Raw genomic sequence first — 19,316 nt, forward strand, 5'->3', positions numbered from 1 at the left:
AATTCGTATATACTTCGTATTCATTTCACTTCGTATTCTTATACTCCTGTACACTCGTCTCTAATTGATTTTTCGATAACGTTGGACTCAAATTCAAGAAAGCAAAATTTAAAACCACTATATCAAGCTTAGTTTTCTAAAAAACAATTTATACATTTAACTACAAAGTTATTGAAAATAATTTCTAAAATTTTGTTTGACCAATTTCTGTTACACTACCAAATTAATACTCTTACACAAATTTATCCCACAATTGCTTGGAAACATAAAAAAAAAATTTCAAAAAATCTTTTAATGACTTTTAATTTTATAGAGCTGCCAAAAAAAAAAAAACACAATTGCACACATATTGTACATACCATTGTATTAAAAGGCAATGTTATACAAAAAAAGAAGACACAAAAAAAAAAAATTTAATGAAAACGTTAAAAAAAATTCCTTTGCTCCTTTAAGATTGCATGCTGATGATTTTCTTTACATTTTCATTTTCCTCTTTTTTTTTTTTGTTTTCTGTTCACCGAATTAATTTCCTTTCCAAAAAAAAAAAAAAATAAAGAAAACAAAAGAAAATAACAAATAAAGGAATTAAAATAAAAACGAAAAGGGAAGCGTTGTAAAACAATAATGAGGTAAACGACATTTTATGAGATGACTTAATTATTTATTTATCTACATATACACATACTCACACACATTAACATATACACATTAACATATATGTACACGTAATTTCTTTAAAAATGTCCACATAACTTAATCTATATTATATATACATTATGTTATACAGTGAGTACAGTACATGCAAGAAGTATGTACATAATGTACAGCTATAAATTTAAGAATTGTGTACCGTGACGACGATAAAGTCTTTTTGTTAAACCGTCACCTCACACTAATGAACTTTTAAAAATACTCCCCAATTTCTTCATTCTGTTCGAATTTATATAATATATGTACATCTTTCTTTAAAAAGAAAGAGAAAAAAGTAAGAGAGTAATGAAAAATATAAAATAAACAAAATAAATAAAAAAGGATTTAAAAACATTATAAAGTACCGTTATATATGTATATTTTATGTATTACAATTATTTCTATTGTTTTTTTCTTCTTGGTTTCTTTTCATTATAATATGATATTTTTCTTATACAGTTGAGTCTGGATTTAAAACACCCATTTTTTGCAAGAAAAAAACCTTAAGAAATAGAAAGATTGTTGTCTGGATCTTGAAATTTATTGAGGACAATGCTTTGTATAACAAATTTCTCTCCATTCTCATGATATTCAGGGAGTCAATAGAGGACAAATATTTATACATTTCAACTTGATTGACTACTGGAATGCATTTTACCCATACAGAATTTAAGTGTTCACATTTTGACAACTCGAATTACTTACACAATATTGAGATATCATGAAAAATGCAGTTTGGTGTTATTCTAAAATATTATTTAGGATACGTGACAAATTTTTGGATATAAAATAAATAATTTTTTTTATATTCTTTTAGAATTCAGAGCGTTTCTAGATCACAAATTTCCCAAAAATCTCATAATTGACTGTTTTTTTTTGTGCTATTGTTGAAGTATAAAACTGAAATTTTAAAACTTTTATTGAACTGATGGACCGCTTACAGCCCAGTTGGTTATTGAATCGCAGAATGATATTCAGAGAATTTTATTTTGCCTACAAATAAGTTTAGATCCTATTTAACGGTTTGGTTTTCCTTTACACGGTTTGGGATGCGGTGTTGGTAAACTAGTTCTTTTTGAAAATTTACCATTTACTATGTGTGATGATTATAACAAAGTGCTATTGTTAGACTGGATTAGACTACATAAAAATCGTTTTATTAAATCTGAGATATCTCAGTTTTAAAAAAAATGCAAATCACTTTCATATTTTGGTATAAAACTATACCTTCTACTTAAAGGTATTTAATTAATAATAAAAAATGCGATTAAAAGCACTTTTTTGGACTCACGGATTAAATACATTTACAAATTACAAATTGTACAAAGAAATTAATATTCTAAACAAGATTACAGTAATCGCAACATTGCAACTGCAAGCAATAAAAATAACAGAAAGAACCTGTACAAATGAAATAAACGTCTTGGCCTTATTAGCTTCATTTTATCCAGATTCAACTATAATTTTAATTTTACTGTTATATTTCTTGTACATTATGCGTTCATATACACATACATACACATAATGTGTTATAACATTATTCAAGGAAGGAAGCTGAAGGATTAAGAATGATGTATTATATTATTTGTAATGGTAGTTGGGTAAAAATTGTTCTTATTCCTTGTTATTATTATTATTATTGTTTCTTATTATATAAACGATGAAATAAAATTGTGAACGTGAATATAAAATAATGTGTTTCTCTAGTTGTTGTTGTTGTTTTTTTTTTCTTATTTTTTTGTTTTCTTTTGGATATAACCGTGAAGGGAACAAATTAAGCAAGGATTTCCGATTCAAAAGTAATTAACTTTTACTCTTTCTATATAAATTTTATGTTTTTATGCTTATGTTTTTTTTTTTGCTTCTTATACTTATTTGCGTTTGGTCTGGTATAGTCTTCTAAGCATTTCTCTTCCATGGATTTTCTTATTTAAATACAATTAAAAATTACTTTTCCTGTTATTGTTATTGTTTTTTTTTGTTATACTGTAAAATAATGTGTGCAGTGTTTTTTTAGTGTATTACAGTTTACAAAAAAAACAAATTAAAGATTTTTCTTCTTAAGCTTATACATACACTTTAAAAGTGGTAAAACAAAAATTCGTTCCTTTTAATGAAATATAAATTTTAACACGAAAATTTTATTACAGTTAAAATTTTTTATTTTAGTTTTATTTAAATGTATAAAAGTTATGCACTTGTATTTTGTACGGTTCAAGTTATGAGTGAAAAGTAGGTTTAATTTATTTGTTAATTACAATTTCCTATGCCTTATTAAGTATAGCTTAATAAATTAGAATTGTAATATAAATTATTATTATAATAAAATTTATTAATATGAAAATTAAATTAATAAATTTTTGATAATTAATCTTTAAAATTAACTTTTACAAATAACTGGTATAAACCGATTGAAATAATTAAGTAATTATTCTTCAATCAGTAAAACCTTATGAAATATGTAAACTGAAGATTGGAATCAACTCCAAATTTGAGAAATTTTATTGAAATCTTTTAAAATTATCATTAATATCGTAAGACTCTTTATCCTTTTATTAATAGAAAATCTAGAGTAAGCGAAAATAATAAGTTAATTAAAATAATAAGGTAATTTTTCAACCTATAATTTTTTACGGCGTACCTGTTTGGTGTAAGTGCGCCAACACCTACATTAAAAAACTTCAAGTTTTGCAAAATAATATATTAAAAATGATATATAACCTACCAATTCGTTACTCTACCCTTGCGTTGCATGATAGAGATAACATTTTATTAATATCTGAAAGAATAGATGTTTTGATCGAAAAATTTTTGCATAACTGTGAAAACTCAGATAATTCTCTGTTAAGACAGATATCAACAAATTATTTATAAATTTAGGTTAAGTTTTACTATAGAATAAGTTTTAATTAAAACTAAACTGTCTATAGGTTTTTGTTTTGGTTTTCCTATTATTACCCTTTTAAATTGAATTTTTTAGATAAACAAGTTTTTGAATAAGTTGAAAAGAATAACATAAAATTCTAGCACTTAAGTCATATATATTAAAATTATTGTAAAATGTATATTTATCTTGAAACAATAAACGATATTGAATTGAATTGAAAATCATTAATATCGTAAAATTTTAATAAATTTTCAGCAACATTTTACTTTTTGTTGTACATTTATTCGCTTTGTTTTACTTGTAATGAATAACAATTTGAGAAGCTTGTAAAATTAAATTTAAAAAAAATCACAACAAAATGTACTTTGTATGTAGCTATATGTTACTTAAAATGTTTTGTTTTGAAAACAAAAATTAAAATTTAAAAGTATTTTACCCTAAAAGTATGCAATTTATTTTAAAAATAATTCTGTTGAAATCACACAGTTCCGGATTCATTCAAAAGCTAGAAACGCTGTGCCCAAGGATCCTATTTGAGGAAGAGTCTTAAAAATACAAATTTTTAATTTTATTTTTATACAAATGTAGATTTGTTTATAAAAATTAATTGAATGTATTATAATGAATGACCTACTCAATATTGCCAATAAATACAATTCACAAAATACACTGTTCCTTATAAAAATTAAAAATTTACAATTTACAATTACAATTTTTGAAATTGTAGAATATTTTTCAATTAATAAATTAATATTTTCACATTATAATTTTAAAGCAGCAAATATCATCATAGTGTGCACACCGCATACTTTAAAACATTTAATTCGTTATTCTGACAAAATAAATTTAATTGATGTCAGATAAATTTTCTCACCTATTAATACAAATATTAATGATTCATACAGAATAAATTTTTCAATATAAATTCAAACACTTTTCTATTCAAATCCAAACACTTACAATTTTTCATTTGCTTTCCTATACGATATATGATAATAAATTCTAACAAACTATTAATTTTACTGTCACCTTTATAAAACAAAAGAAAGAGGAAAACAATTCACTCCTCTCCTAGTGAGTTTACAGAAGGAAATCAACTTTATTCCAAGAATAGAGTATGTGACTACATGAATCATATGCTGTCAATGACAGTTAATAAATCAAAATCATTGAAAACAACCATATTATATGAAGTTAGTATGTTACCTTTTGTCTATACAGTCATAAAATGTTTTATTTTTCTTAATCGCATAAAATGAAAACACTCAAACTATTTACAAATAAATAAAATTATTTATATGTATATACAATTGAATTTTTAATACAGTAAGTTCTGGAATAGTAAAACAATTAAGGTAGAAATCCGATAAAGTTCGAATTGTACTGTTCTGCATTTTAAGTGTTTGTCAATATTATCACAATATAACAATAAAAATTTGTGAATTATAGTTGTATAAGTATAAACTGGCACGCGTTAAAAAATTAAGTGCTCGAATTTGGCATGAGCTGGTGTTTCTTATTCATATCTTAAATAAATTGACTCATTTTAATCAATAATAATCATCGATCAGACCTACATTACCAGTAAAATTACATCTAAATCTACAAATACCTAAGGGGAGGCTATTCACTGTAGAGTTTTTAGTCGATGATGATTTATTTTTTGGTTTGTAATGATAACATTTAATATACCGCAAGGAAGATATTGCTCAAATTTAAATTGAGTACAAATTTGTTGCTCTGTATTAGATAAAATTTTGAAAGACTTTAAATTACTAAGCAAAATTAAATTGTCTCTTATTTGCTATTTTAAATGCTGGAATTAGTTAATTTGGCATATTCATATAGCATGTTTGACAACTTTACACAATATTACACGGTTTTATTATAACAATATTTGTGTTTTTAATAATTATTCAAATTTGACTATTTGATTAAGAATTCTCGTTTAATTAAAAATAAATAAGTTTATTTTTTAATATCATTGTGATCCGTTATGAGAGGCTTTCACCCATAAATTTTTTACTGCCTTTCATTATGTAATTTTGTAATTAATATACAAATATGTCATATTGCAAACGTATATATGTGTTGTACTGTATTAATTATCTTTAAAGCATGTTCACTGTTCATATACTTTACTTCCGGCATTTAAAATTCTTTATAATTTTAACAATGTTAAACACAATTATTATTTGTTCATATGCACAAATAAATGTATATCACATAAGAAATAATATATATATACATATACAAAGTTTTTATCAAGTCAGTTCTTTCAAGTCAAAATAAGTGTAAAGAAAATTAATGACCAAAACTGAGTTACAAAGACTATTTAATTTTGACTCTGTTGGAACTGGAAACAAAAATTTGTTGCAAGAGAGAAATATTCTCAACTCACTGTGAAAACAAGAAAATAAAAATTTTTCACATTTACTAAAAATTAAGGATGAAAAAGGAACTGCATTGAAATGCATTGAAAGTGGTATATACGAATAATTTCATATACCGTTATATGTTACATACATTATTTATGTGCATACTATGTGCATTAAGTGCACTGAACTTCATATTGTTTTGCAATTATATAAGGCAATAACTATAAGTATCATGACAAAGTATATACCAAAATGACTTGCTGCAATAGCATTTTCATGTGGCTATAAGAAAGAAATTGCTTTTCTTAGTTCTCCTGCATTTTTTTTTTAGAAATAATTTGTTAAACAAAATCAATAAGTAAATTACATACCTAGTTCTCTAAGATTTCATGAATTTATTGAGTTTTGTGTTGCTCCTAATTTTACGTTTAAATTTTTGTTTTACATTTTTAAAGAACTTGTTGAATTTGTAAGACAAGAGAATTTCAAAACAATACAAATAAATTTTTAGAATCAATGTTTAATTAAACAATTATTTAATACTTCGTGAATTCAAAGAATAGCAAAATTCAGTGAGTAAATGATTACAAAGTCTCTGGTCATACTAATTATGAGCCTCAATATAACAATAAGCTGAAGGAGCAGTTTAACTATATAGAATTATAATAAGAAACATTTGGACAATTCTCCATATTTTGTGACTAAATCAGGAGACTTTTTGCTCACTACAATTCGTATTAATAGAACCCACTATAGAACCATTTGAATTTGCATTGTTTTCATTAGGTCGGTCGAAATACACGGTAACTTTTAAAATATTATTTTCTAAAAATAAGAATTTTATCATAATATTTTACAAAATTTTTCTTTTATCTATTTGCCCATAAAATTACCCATATGTTTTATATTTTCTTTATATTATTTTATTTCAATTAAGGAAGTTAGAAAGTTTTAGATTATTTTTAAAAGAAACTAAAAATATTTACATTATTAAATTATAAAAAAATATAAAAATGAAAAAAGAATAAGCAATTTTATAAATTTGGTATATAAAAAGTTTATAGAAAGCCTAAAGATATGCACAAAGAAAATAATTTTTAAATATAATAAAAATTAAAAATAAATTAGAAAGAAAAAATATTTTGAATAAAATTATTGCAAAAAAAGAAAATTTGGTTTTTATTTAAGAAAATTTTTAAATACAACATAAATTTAATGAAATTATACAAGATGGTTAAACATTTAAAAATAATATTTTTGGAAAATTTTTAATTAAAATTCTAAATTTAAAATTTATTTACAGATATGCCAATTTTAAAGTCAAAGTTTTTAAAACTAAGTTAATTTTTCCTTAGAAGCATATGGAAGCATATGATAGCTATATGGAAAAATACACTGAAAAAGCTGGTCAATATTTTGGTAAAGAAAAGAATTGCTGAAAAAAATTGGAAAATTCACAATATTTCTGACTCCATATTGAATACATAATTATTCTATAGCGATATGCCATCTGATTTGGCACATATAAAATGTAGCTATATTTTGTGACTATATTTTTAAGTGACCTTGTGATATTGTAATAAGATTATGGCATTACATTAAAAATTTAGCTAAATATTAAGACTGTTTCTGTAACAGAATGTTACAGACGCAGTGTAATGTGTTTTGTTTGTACAAAGGTTATATAGTTATCTTTATCTATACATAAAATCTGGATTAAGAATGCTTAAGTCAAGTTACATAGTCTTGACTGCAAAAAATAATTGCGAAAACAATAAAAATTTTATGCTGCGTTGGCAATAGTACATGGCTTAAGTAACAAAAACGAGTTGTATTTTTTAGCAGCACAAAATAAAAAATTAACAACTAATGTTAAGAATGGAAAGCAATATAACTTCAAAGACAATGTTATTTTTTCGCACTATCCGGAATTCTACCAACTTATATTACTAGAAGCATACAAAACTATGGCAGATGCAGTAATATTCCTTTTTTCTTTCAGTGTATTTCTATATAACTAATTATTTTATATTTTATTAAATTGCCATTTTGCAACAGAACTATAATAATGCATAATAATTTTGCAAAATGGAATACCCCTGAATAATATAAGAGAAATGAAACGAGTACGAATTATTTTATGAGAAATTATTACTGAAAATTGGAATATTCTTGATCCTTACGTACCTTAAAATACATACTGTACTACATACCAAGTTAAAAATTAAGAACACTTCTTAATGTTTATTAAACTTAGTTCACCAAAAACTATATATAGGCAATTTACTATAATATTTCATTGTAAATATGTACCCTTTCATTCAGGGATGATTCTACTGAAGTTGTATAGTATATAATACTAGATACACACAATTGCAAACCACATCGACTTATAGAAGGGAATAGCCGAGAAGAATACTTAAGCACATTTATACAAATATATGACATCATTTTTTATATTATAAAAAATAAACCTCAAAATTTATTAGTGTTCCATTTCTAAAGTATTTTTAATTATTAAGAGTTCATTTGGGGTATATTGGGGTATGTTACAGTATAAAATAATGCAGAAAATATGATTTTAAAGAAATCTTAATATATCAAAAAATAATTTTTATTAAATCCGAAATATGAAAACATAAGTATAATCAAATGGTATATATCCAGTATAACAATTATAAAATTTGAATTTCTTCCTCTTTCCTAATATAGAATGAAAAGATGTATATGCGAAATATATAGATATAAATCTACGTATATACATGAAAACTAACAGTTTAAGATTAAAATTTACTTATTAAACCCTATAAGCCACCTACATACATATACCAGAAAATTAAAAAACAAAAAAATAAAATCAAAAATTAATAAATTTTTAATTACACTTAAAATACATAAAAACTTAAAAATTAATAATGAAAATAAGAAAACAAATAAACAACACAAAAAACATATTTAACAGTTTCAATACGAAGAATTTATTTTTTAATTAATTCTCATATTAAAACTTAAATAATATACGAAATATAATTAACTGCCATTTAAAACACTCTCCCTTTTTTATTAAAAAACAAAAATAATAACAAAATAAAACTACTCGTACGTATATAAAAACCATAATGAAAATGGCAAGGAAAAATTAAATAAACACCAAAAGTCATACCGTCGTGGAGAACAACAAAAAAAAAAACAATAACACGCAAAATACCAAGAAAAATATGAGAAAAACAAAAAATATGAAAAATACAATTTTTTTTTTCACAATTAAATCGCATATTTAAGCATTTTCGAATCAGTACACCTTTAACCGTGTAGAAACTTGTTATATAAATATAACAATGCCATCTTCATTCAATTATGAAAATATGAACGAATAAATTATTTACACATGAAAAATAATTATATTCCAACATTTTTTTTCCATTTTTATATTAAAACTATATAATTAAATTTCATTAAGTGTGTATTGGTATGTAAACATGTTGTACTCATACTACAACTAAAAAAAACTGTTATAATAATATTGTATATATATACACATATAAATTACGAATAATAAACAACAACAGAACCAATTTTTTTTGTTATTTTTCATTTTTTTTTTTTAATAAAAATGTAGTTACAACATTATAGTTCCCCAAGCATTTATATTCAAGTATACTTGTATACATTGTATATAATACTTATTATATTGTTATACACGAATATAGGTATATATATATGAATTATATTATACCGTTTATTTTGAATGCCTATCCAAATAAAAATTTATTGGTCTTACCCTTTCTTACCCTTATTTTTTATTTAACCGTTTATTTATTCTTTCTCACTCTTCTTCACTCCATCTCAATCAACAACATTGTGCACAATAATATTTTCTTCGAACAATTTAAATGTTATAATGTTAAAATATGGGTTCAATTATTCTAGCTGAATGAAATATATTCTGAATTTTTAATTTGTTAAAATTGTATATATTGTACAATTAAAAGAAAAAATGTACTTGAAATTTTTTTAGAGAAGAAAAAAAATGATTGTCCATTTGTCAGCTCGTTTTTACACATAGAGTATTTAGCCGGTTATGAATAGCCAAATTCTTCGATAAAATTAAGAATTATTTTAGAGAACGGAGACTATGATCTTTCTGAATCTTGCCTAAAATTTGATAAAATTTAAATTTAATATCCCATTTATCTTTGAGAGGAAATGATTTCACAGAAGTGGGAAATTTTAAAATTTTAGTCAAATAGTAAAAATCAAGTAAAAAGACAAGTAGTATTCAAATAATCATTCCTTAAAGCATATTTCAGTTATTAAATATGCAGTAATTTCAAAACTGCGTCAAAATATTGTCAGTGCATTGCTGTCATCTGATAAAATAATTTTCGAGTTACAAATATTAAATATAAGCAATGGGGTTTATTCTGACGCAGAGCAAAATAATTAAAAACCTCTCTCTCTCTCCCCCCACCCCCTTCTGAATATTACAACATGTGAAATAATATTTAAAAACAAATTTGACTTGATTTAATACTCAGCGGTGCAGGTTCATTTTTAAATATTTTCTCACAACCAGCTGATACTCTATACATAAATTTTGCAGTCGACAAAAGTAATTGTCTCTCAATCTAAGACATAAATTCAGTATTACAGTATTACTCAATATTATATAATTAACATCAATTTATATTAATCCAGGAACTTCTCACAAAAACAGAATAATATATGAATATTAAACTATTAAAAATGTTGCATACTTTACGGCGAAATTTTTATTTTGTGTCACATTAAACACTGCTACTGCTATAACACAAGCGATAACAATTAGTTTCACATATTTTTTTTTAATTTTTTTTTTCTTCTCTTTAAGCTAAATATGTATATAACAATGTATGTGTGTATAGGTACGAGGGAAAAGTTGATTTCATTCATTTCGTCATATTTTCTGCTTTTTTTTTTTTGTTATTTTTATCCTACATTTTCTTGTTGCTTCCTATAACATTTCAGACAACGAATGTTTTAACAGAAAATGAAATAATAATACGTGAAAAATTTAAATTTTTGCGAATAATTATTATGCATTATGAGCATTTTACAGTTATATGCTTCAATAATTGTAGAACAACATATAAAACAAGAAAAATAAATGAGAAGAGAGAAAAAAAAATCTCACCCCAAGCTGGAAGAAGAGAGAATAATGTAGTATATCAGGCAAGAGAGGTTAAAGAAAATTTTAAACTTTTGGTTTATACCACCATATACCAAGTAATTTTAATATTAACCTAAGTTATTTTAAGATTTTATTTGTATGTATTAAGTACCTATGACACATTAATATGTATACCAACACATGTTTATAGGTATGATTATAAGAAAAGCTGTATAGGTATATAAAACTATGCTATTAAATAATATTAAATTAGTACACATTTAAATTGTAAAATTATTTGCAAAATTTAAGAGTAATTTTTATGTACATATATGTATATAACACCCACTCATAGTTATTAGTTACATTGCCCTAGGAAATTATACATAAGATTTAAAGGTATAATATTGTTTAAACAATTTTCTGAAGTTTTTATATACAATAAAAAAATTATAATTAAAAATTCTGAAAATGTCAAATACATGGTGAATAATTGAATTGATATTCAAAGCAAAGACTTACAAAATGCGGAGGATGTTAAAGAATTTATGATAAAAATATCTAAAACTTAAAGTTGCGAACTCTTTACATAATACTATATTACAAAGGATTCTAATGTTTTCAAATAAAAAGAATTTTTTTGTGCAAAAATTAATAAATTAAAATTTTATTGGAATTTGAAATTCACTTTATGAAACACAGTTGAAACTACCTTATGAAATTTAAAATTTTATTTAAGTCAAAACTGTTATACTGGAACTATATTTAATTTGATAATTTACAAACTAATTTTATGATACTCAATTTTTAATTCAATATTTCCTTTTATTTTTGGAAAATATTTCAATAGTAAGCCTTTTAAGTAAAAATTTTAAGTATATAATAAAAATAGTATTTGGAAGTCTTGAGGCAGCGCATTACGGCTTGACGCATCTTCAATCTGATATTGTATTACGAGCCCTATTAGAGTGCTTTTGATATATATGAAATGAAAATTATAATATTTTTATGGGTGCAACTAAGATGTGTCATATAATTTCTAATTTTGTCATAACCGGTTATGATTCACCTTTTGAGGAAAACAATAACAAAACTCTGATTATATTATTATTTCGGATTAAATTATAATTTAGTTACTAAATATTATCAAAATTACTCACTTCGTAATTGCAATTTATTTACTGAACAATCAGAATTTCGGACAGAGCATAGATACAATCAAATAAGTTCGAAATATCTTAATCGTAAATTCACAATTATTGCTTTCCAAAATACTGTAATATATGGTATTAATTCACAATTCTTATAATAAGTGTGAATTGCTTAATTCTGCAGAATTATTACCGTATTACTTATTGCATTTTGTAAGTCAAAATTTATTATAATTTCTAGTAGATACCTGACAACACTGTCAAGTTTTTTATATAGAAAAATTTAATAATTCTAACTAAAATTGTATATTGGTCTGAATAGCAACAAATTTTTATTGATTGCAGATTCAAATATGAATAATTCAAATATTATGTCACCTCAATTAGGGTGTTGAGTGAAATTGGGTGAACACCTCAATTAGGGTGTTGATAGTTGATATTAAATTCACATAACTTTTAGTATATTCGAAAATTTATAGGTTTTCATTTGAAAATTAACACATTTTCTTATTAAAAATGTAATCAAATCGTTCACTAATAATTAATAAAATATTCTATAGTAGTTATAGAAATAATTTCCGTAAAAAATTGTCTGAATATGGTCTTTGGTTTTTATAATTGCAAATGAACACAAATATGGGAAATTGTTTATTAATGACAATAAGAAAATTGCATGAACTTTATTTTTGAAAATTAAATTATTTTATTAAAATATTAAAGAAGGAAATTCTTTTTTTTTTATTAAACACTTCAACGAACTTATATATGAAGGCAAACGCTTATTTTTTACTTTCAAAAATTTATTCAACAAGTTATTTTGGGAATACGTATTGCATAATATGAAAAATATTTTTTTTTTGTAACAAAATATGAGCAAATTACAATTGACCTACATAAAAAAGTTACATTAAAAAGTAACTGTTATAATTAATCGTATATATAACACAGATTTATGTGTATGTAAAGAAATTCGGTTCACAAAAATGAGGTTATTATGATATACGCGGCACTTATCATATAAATTACACATAGTTTTCAAGGATTTTTATAAAAAAAAATTTTGTAGCACCTTATTCATACAAAGTGTACTTTAATTATAGAAAATATTTAATACAAAGTTTCTCTTTTGCAACTTTTCAATCATATAGATATTTTGGTATGTTATGGTCATTATAAATATTACGGTTTTTCAAATTTTATCCAATTTAAAAATTTATAATTAATATTAAAAAGTGCCTTTACAAAAATATTCTTGATTTTCACGAACAGTTTTACTTTACCTACATTTTTTTGTAAAGTGTTAATAAATAACTCATATGTAATAAAATTTTACCACTTTTTTGAAGTGAAAAGTAGCAAGGATTCAATAATATTTTTTGATTCAATTATAACTTTGAAATAAATCTTATAGAACATTGGAAAAATTGCTAAAATAATTTAAAATCTTATCCGAGTGTAAATTGGGTAGATTGAGTAGATTCCAAGGGAACCGATGATGAGGCAAGATGACACATCCCTCAGGGCACCGCAGTCATTCGGTGTAATATTCCAACGCAATCATTCGCAATCATTCTAACGGAATTATACAGGAGTTCCCGAACACTCAGGAAACCCCGCTTCAGACTATTACGACACCGGAACAGTCGGTCGCATACAATGTGAACGGCCCCTAACCACTCCCACAGAATCTGCAGAAGGGGGGATTCAATTTTTGTATCGAGTACAACTTGGTAATTTTTTAAGTCTGTGTATACAATATATTAAAAATTCAAGCAACTTGAATTTAAAAAACTATGGTAATTATAGCAAATATACACAAACTCTTTAAATTGCAATCAAATGAGAGAGACTACATTGTTTTATTTAAATTAAAACCGAATAGAAAACCAGTGTTAAGAAGAACCCTCAAGAACAACAATATTTTTATATTAAAACAAGATAAAATTTTTCCCAGCCAAAATACTTAAAACTAACCCATGTCTACTTACGAAATGACCAACCAAAAAAAAAAAATATTTTTTATTATTATGCAATTATATACCAATTTTTCTATTCTTCACCAATTTGAAAAAAAAGTAATAATAATAAAAATACAACTTAAGACTGTCTGACCTATATTACAAGATCCTGTTCACAATATTCCTATTTTTTTATTGGTTTAAATTTATTTTCAAAATATTTAACTGAGATTTTATAAAATTCTCACAATCATAGATAAAGTGTTATATATACTTACGTCATGAAAAAATAATTTTAAAAAGGTGCTTAAAAAAAAGAGTATGATGCTTCATAAAAATTTTTAACACAACATGCATGCAATATAATATTTTTAATAGCATCCCAAAAGAGGATCTATTATAATTATGACATCATTTAAATATAACAGTAAAATCCAATTAAATTTATAACAAGTAAGAGTGGAAATTTTAACAGTTTCCTATAAAATATCCATAATTATATTATAATTATTGTTAATTATTTTGGTCCATATAAAAATGTAGGAGTACGTTCTTTTACTGAATATGTACCTGATAACGGACTAATGGGGCTAAAAACATGTTATTTTAAAATATTAATATATAATATTTTAATATACAAGCTTGTAAACTGCTTCATTACCAATAAGTGTATTATGTTGTTGGCAATGTCACACTCATACATGTATATCATACAAATGAGATAGATGCAAAATTCTTTAACGCAACACTGTATTACTTGAAATTTTTTTTTTAATTCTCTTCATTAAAAGCGTACTTGTCTCATTTAAATATTAGCCGACTTGTATGCTACCTACGTAAGGTTGTGGATATTATTTCGTTGCGAATTGAGAACGTATATGATAACGAATATCATTTTGGTATTATTCAATACTTTCAATTGGTATTTGTAACATGACTGCTTTAAATTTAAATTGAAATTAAAAATATTTTGCATAAAACATTGTTATTAATAATAATTTTCTATAAAAAGAACCATTATATTATGACATAATATTAACATAACTATTATTGCATTATACTGTATGATTCAACATAAAACTAAATCACCTTCATATTCGCTATCATTACCTAAATGGAATCCAAAAAAAAGAAGCTCTTATTTCTCGCATATATGCTTTTAAAATACAAAATATAAAAATTGTTAAACTTAGAAGTGTACATACTCTAGTTTTAAGTTTTTTCTCCTGAAGAGTAGAAAATAAAAAATTTATTAAATTTTTAATAACACAGCAAAAAAAAAAAATTTTTTGTTTTGCTCCAGAAACCTTGTTAGCAAATACATGAAGTAAAGAAAAAAAAATAAATATTAGGGAAAGTTGCCATTTTACTATATACGCAAAGTTTTTATGCATTAAAAGTTATGGTTATGTATACAAAAATATTTTTTGGTGCTAAAAGTGCATACAAGAGGATGCAACTTTGCATTACAACTATAAGATGTTGCACAATAAGTACATGGGAATGAAATTTTAATTTTGTTTTTAAAAAACATACCATTTTACCTTAAGGTTACGAAAGGGATCGGATTTCCCTCAGATTGGAGAATATCAGTGATGTGGTATGGGTTCTGGAGAAATGGGTTATGTGGTAGCCCTTACCTGATTGGCGAACATGCAAAGAGAATAAGCCGCCGTAAACGATATTTATAGGAGCTACTGTAACGAAAAGGAGGGAAAAACAGTGACCCACCTTTCTCGTAACTCCAGGGGGAGATTTCTTGGGATTTACTTCTTCTTGCGCGCTACGGATTTAGCGAATGTAAGAAATTTGTAAGGAAAAAGATAGAATTTGAGTTGGTTTTTTGCAAATAGCAATTTCGTTGAACATATTTCAAGGCTTTGAAAGCCGATGAGTGTGCGTTGAACTTCCCGCCCTGCCACACACACTGGCAATCGGTCAGCGGTCTTCTAACCAACACACCAGTTTCGATAAAGTTAACCATTTACTCTTCGATCGAATTCATTGGAAACGAATTGGTTCCAATCTGTCTGAAACACTTGAATATCATGTCTCTTTTTTCCACTTTGATGATAAAGATTGCTCTAGTTACCTTTTGCTTTAAACTTCTCTCAACTTCTGAATATACATTTTTTCTACTGCTTCCCTATTTCATTTCCCAACTCATTATACGGGGTATCAAAATCATAACAACCTTTAGAGTTAAATGGTTCAAATGAGAGCACATTACGAATGCATATGAAAAATCATTTTTATCTATTCACAACTAACATTATACAAATACAAAAAAAAAGGAACAAGAACGTTTCTACGAGTTTAAATATCGTAGATTGTTGGTTTATACTCACAACTCTGGATGGCGATAAAAAAAATAACAAGACAATTTTATAAAAAAAAAAAATGTTTTCTTTTATATTTGCAGATTTTCTTTTTTTTTTTAATCTTTTGTGCTAAAGTAATTGACTTTTTGTTGCACTTACATATTTTAAAATCCATAGTACCACGATGACAGAATTCTTTTCATTTCTCTTCTTATGCAACATAACTACCCATGTTTGTACATATATATCTAAGTGTAAAAGTTATAATGAACATAAGATAAATGTATTGCAGGTATACATACACACATGCGATATGTATATGACTAATATTAAAATTTCATTTTCACATAAATTTAAATATTTTTTTAATATGAGTGTATAAAGTCGTTATAATTTTATTACCATTATTGTTGTATATTTTATATATATACCATTAATGTGCATCTCTTGACTAACAATATATGATGCACACAATGTTTGTGCTTCGTTTTGTACATTAATGCAAACACAATATTAAAATAAAGTGTAAGGATATTTTATTGATTTAAATTCTTGAAAATGCATAGCAACATTCTTAGAATTTTTATATGGTAATAAAAATGTGCGGTGAGTTTACTATTATAAAACAGTTGTAGTGCATTTTAAAAATATTTCAAAAATATTCGAAATATGTATGTATTTTGTCATTTTAAATATTCAAGTCTTTATTACCAAACTGTAAAATAATAGCATAGTTATTGAAAATGATGTAGAACATTGTTATACTGCACTAGAAGTAGAGTTATACGTGAAGTCTTAACTACTGATCATAGAAATATTGCTTTTTCATGAAAATAAAGTTGAATTTTTAAATTATTAGAACAAAATTTGATAGGTTTAAAAAAAAATTCAGAAAAAGGTGAGTGTTTTAGCATCTTATTGCTGTAATATTCAATTAAATAATGATAATTAAATTCTATAAAGACCAAGAGAAAGATTATAGCATAGACGCTTTCTAGCACAAATTCACATTTATTCCAAAATTTTATTCTGGAAAATATCAAAATTGGCCAGCTATATAGAACGATTTCGAAACTTCCATTCAATAGTAAAAAAAATTTTCTGATTCTCAGTGAATAACTTAAAATTTAATTACTAAACTTCGCGTGTGAAATAGAACGGAAATTAATCTAGATTTCATTGGTTGAACTCCAATTTCATTTTTCAAAAACTAAAGCTTTGTTAGATAAGGCTTGCTCTTTCAGCGATTCCACCCATGCTAGAGACAATTTTTATACATACACAGTTTTTTATGAATTCATAAAATATTTTTCATCATCTACTAATTCATTATTATCACTTCCAATACATCTATATAATGGAAATGTAAAATAAGAGAATTTTAATGAAATTCAATTAAATCATGTGATATTTAAATTATGAACCCAATGTTTATAAAGATGCATTTTAATTTAAATTGCTTCTATTCAATATAGAACATGATGTACGTATAAATTAATTAAAAATTCTATGGTAATTTTTTAGTATTTTCTTAACTAATAAAAATTCAACAAGCAATTACTCAATAAAACGCAATTAAACGCCATAACATATGCAATTCAAGTTTAAATGTGTGTTTATTAAAAGAACCGAAATAATTCAAAGACTACATTATTACTCGCATGGAATACTGCCATATATCAAAAAAATGATTTAAATTACAATAAAATATTTGAAATATTAAAAGTCAATAATATTTTTTCGACAAAAAAAAAATTATATTATTTTAATATTTTTATTAAAAACTATAATTATGAGCCACTCTGCAGGAATTAGAAATGTGAAATTATTGAAATGTTGCAGTTCTAATCTCAATGCAAAAAAACAAAAAAAGAAATCGATACAGAAACTAAAAAAAAAATACCATTTTTTCTAGATAGTTGAAATATGTTCTATCGTAAAACAATGCTCGTTCTATCGACAGAATGAATTTACCACAGCTTATAGCGCAGATAAAATTTCTTTTTCAATCACGCGACTATCGTACACTGTTTTAGTATACAAACAATTGTGTAAAGAATAGTTTTATAATTTGATTGCCATTTGTATTCAAAAATCTGCATATTATTATTAATATTTTTAAACGATCTCTTTCTCTATGGAAAAATAACAATTTTAAAAATATTTTTCGCATTTACTATAACGTTAAATATTGCATATTTTTAGGTGCTTCCTCTCTGATGGAAATCTATTAACAAATATAAATTATATTCTTTTGGAGAACTTCATAATTTAACTTTTAACAGAGATTTTAAAATGTTCATTTGAATAAAGCAGTTTAAATTTACAATATTTTTTGGCAGTAGAACAACAATTAATGTTATGCCACATTAAGCTTACATTTGTGAATATATTATAGAAGAAAACATTCTACATTTAATTGATAATACAGAACAATTTCCAAATGAACACTCTTGTTATGCATTTAGCCAAACATAATTAGAATGTAAGTAATCTTAATTAAGTAATAGACCTAAACACTGTAGATTCTCAGTGAACGGAGGGCAAAAACTCGGAATTTTGCATTAAATTCAGCACAATTTAATTAACGATTGAATTGGTTTAAGTAAGACGGAAAATTTTCACAAACATTTGAACTAAATGAAATCCTTTTTCGACTCGCAAAATAGGTATACCTACATTATTTACAAATTTTTCCACCATTTCATTTTATTTCTTTTACATAACTTTATTCCACATCTCCTCCATCTATATTTTTTTAAAAAAACAATACCAAATAACT

The sequence above is a fragment of the Condylostylus longicornis genome, unplaced genomic scaffold, assembly GCF_029603195.1.
Source record: "Condylostylus longicornis isolate FDR11 unplaced genomic scaffold, ASM2960319v2 ptg000010l, whole genome shotgun sequence".
Taxonomy (NCBI): Eukaryota; Metazoa; Arthropoda; class Insecta; order Diptera; family Dolichopodidae; genus Condylostylus; species Condylostylus longicornis.